At 34.2% G+C, this 2,874-nt stretch overlaps 1 long non-coding RNA gene across 1 annotated transcript; it reads left to right on the forward strand.

Moving 5' to 3' along the window:
- The first annotated feature begins 336 nt into the window (after positions 1-336).
- LOC133865506 (uncharacterized) lies at positions 337-2,574 on the forward strand. Its single transcript, XR_009899756.1, has 3 exons — positions 337-599; positions 771-873; positions 2,394-2,574. It is a non-coding gene; the product is annotated as an uncharacterized LOC133865506 (long non-coding RNA).
- Positions 2,575-2,874: the final 300 nt, after the last annotated feature.

Below are 2,874 nucleotides of genomic sequence, written 5' to 3' on the forward strand. Positions count from 1 at the left end.
CAAACCATATTCAAGCATCATTCAAGCATCATTCGGGTTTTATTCGGATTGGTTCCGGGTTCCGGGTTTTTGAAAAAAATACCCGATTCGAATGTTGAAAAACATTCGAACCAAACACACCATAAGTTAGGAATTCTAATTTTAATTAGTTAGGATCAAAGCTCTCGTTTGAAGAAGATAAAAGATACTAAGCTAAGTTCTTATCTTATAATCATTGCCAAAACACCTGTGTATCATCTGTTCGTAGGATGAGTTTTACGCTAGATAAATCCACACCGGTCAATCTCTCTATAAAAGAAAGGACGAGCAATGGTTTTTCTTCACAAGACCGAAAACTCTCTCTCTAGTTTTCTGAAACTCCCCACAAATCTCCTCTTCTCATCGTACTGCAAAAAACCAGAAGACTATCCTCTTCTTCTCTTGCTTTTCTACCGATCAGAATCAAAAAAAAAAAAAAAAAAAAGACCCAGAAAAACTATCCTCTCCTCCTCAAATAGCACTGAACCGAAAAACAAAGCATGGAAAGCTGATCCATCTTTCTCTGTTTCTGTCCCGGTTATGTGAAGAGGAAGAACACCCCCTGTTTTCACACAACCTCGGTAAGCATCTCTTCTTCAAAGGTCTCACTCCCTTTTTGTTAGTTTATTCCTTTGAATGCTTCGGTTAGTAGTGGCAGAAGAGAACCGTTTTTGTCTCTCTATTTTCTACCGAGTAAAAGATCTTACTTACACTCTTCTTGCTCTTCTTTGTGCAACCTGTTGGTAGCAAAGAAAAGAGAACCCAGTAGCAAAATCTCTGTTTCCCCCTCTCTTAGTACAGAAAATCGGCATGCTTCCTCTGTTCTTCTTTCATTCCAACAAGCCAACAAAAGAAGTAAGCCTCACTCTCTCCCTTCTCTAACTCTCTTCCGTGTGGGAATAGTAAAAGGAAAAGGAAAAGGTTATGATAAGAGATAAAAGAAGAAAAGAAGTAAACAGAAAAGACGAGATGAAAAAAAAATAAAATAAAGAGACGATCGGCCCTCCTGTTTGCATTCGGTAGAAAAGGAACAAAAGAAGGTGAGGAACTCACCAGAAAGTTGTCTTGAGCTTTCCCCTTTTTGTCCCAAGAGAATTCTGGTTGCTTCATTTAAAAGAAAAGACAAATTTTCGAGGCCTTCAGCTTAATTATCTTTTTCTCTTGGACAAAACCGGTTTGGTTCCTTCTAGAACAATCAGTAAAGTTCCCTCTTAACATGTCTCTTGGTTGAAAATACTATTTTTTAAAAGAGAAAAACTGGTACACACACATATATATATATATATATATATATATATATATATATATATAAATGCTATCAGTCAATTCAAAATAAAGATAGTCATGCCGCTCAAATGTTTTAAAAGTATTTTAAGTATTTAATATATTAATGCAGTTACTTTGCTCAATTTTATAAAAGAATAAAATTGGAATTATTTTATAAACAGGTATATCTATTTTTATAAAGGATATTATGTTAATAATATGTAAATGATCATTTTAATGTAAAAGGGCATTTTGGTCATTTAAATGATAAATGATGTTATAATGCCCACATGAAATATATGGTCTTATAATTAATCTATTTTATATGCCGTTATTATGTTTAAATGATGTTAGAGATTATGTTAAGGATAAAAATGAAAATAGCGTTAAATTATATTGCAGTTAATATTTGTGTGAACACTTTTCTGAAGCAAAGAAATAACTATGAGTATTTCTTACTCATTGGAGATGATACGTGGTGGTCTTTGACGACTTTTTGATTTCTGCTTTATTTAATTGTATACAAGTTGTTTGGCATTTTACATGTTTTGTTTGGGTTACTATGCATATTTTGTTGTTATGTAAGATGAACATGCTAATAAATTGTAATTGCATATTTACTATGAGAAGATATGAACTTGTTAATAAGAAAGACCAAGGGTTAACGTCCTAAGTCACTAATGGATCATAGACTACGGGTTAGAGTCTTAAGGCATCAATCAATCGCTGAAGACCGACGGTTGGAGTCTCAAGGCAGTACTGATTCAGACCATTGGTTCAAATAAGACCAAATGTGGTTAGAGTCCCCAGGCACTGATTAGTAATTACCAATAATGATAAGACTAAGGTCAGAGTCGTCTGGCATTAATCAGGATTAAGATCAATGGCTTAAGTCCTGAGACAATAAGTAAGAATAAGACTGCAGGTTAAAGTCCTACGGCAAAGACTGACGGTTTAAGTCTTAAGTAAAAAATGAGTATAAGAGATTATGCATACATTTAACTGTCATCATAATATTGTGTGGTGCTCTTTTAAATGATTTAGTAGTTCATTATATTATTGGAGGCAATTGACTTACTAATCCGACAATATGGGATTGTGGTATTCAGGTTTTTGTAGGATGGAAGGAAGGATGCAATTAATCATATTTATGTTTTAGGCTAAGACTTTTTGTGATATTTATATGTTGGTTAAAACAATGATTATTTATTATTAAGTGCCGCATGTGGCACATATGTTATTGCTTTATGTGTAAGTCGTGTGAGACCGTCATATTATTTTAATTATATTATGAGGTAATTTAGTTAGCTCTTAGGTGGTATATTCCTAATTGTTAAGAAAAAATATATTCATCTGTCGATCATTTAACTCTGTTGACATCGTAATGACACGTGAAAATCGAAGCAGACTTTTGCCAAAATGCATGATGAAGCATGAAAGGTTTAGAGCTAGACTTACCTGTCTTTGGCTCTTGCTTCTTGATCCGACGCTTTTGATTTCGGATCCGAGGACAGTGGGGCCTGATGTGCCCAGAGGTGCCACAATGGTGTCATGTAGGCTAGTTTTGTTTGTTTGAATGCTTCTTGATAG

The sequence above is a fragment of the Alnus glutinosa genome, chromosome 4, assembly GCF_958979055.1.
Source record: "Alnus glutinosa chromosome 4, dhAlnGlut1.1, whole genome shotgun sequence".
In the NCBI taxonomy this organism is placed as follows: Eukaryota; Viridiplantae; Streptophyta; class Magnoliopsida; order Fagales; family Betulaceae; genus Alnus; species Alnus glutinosa.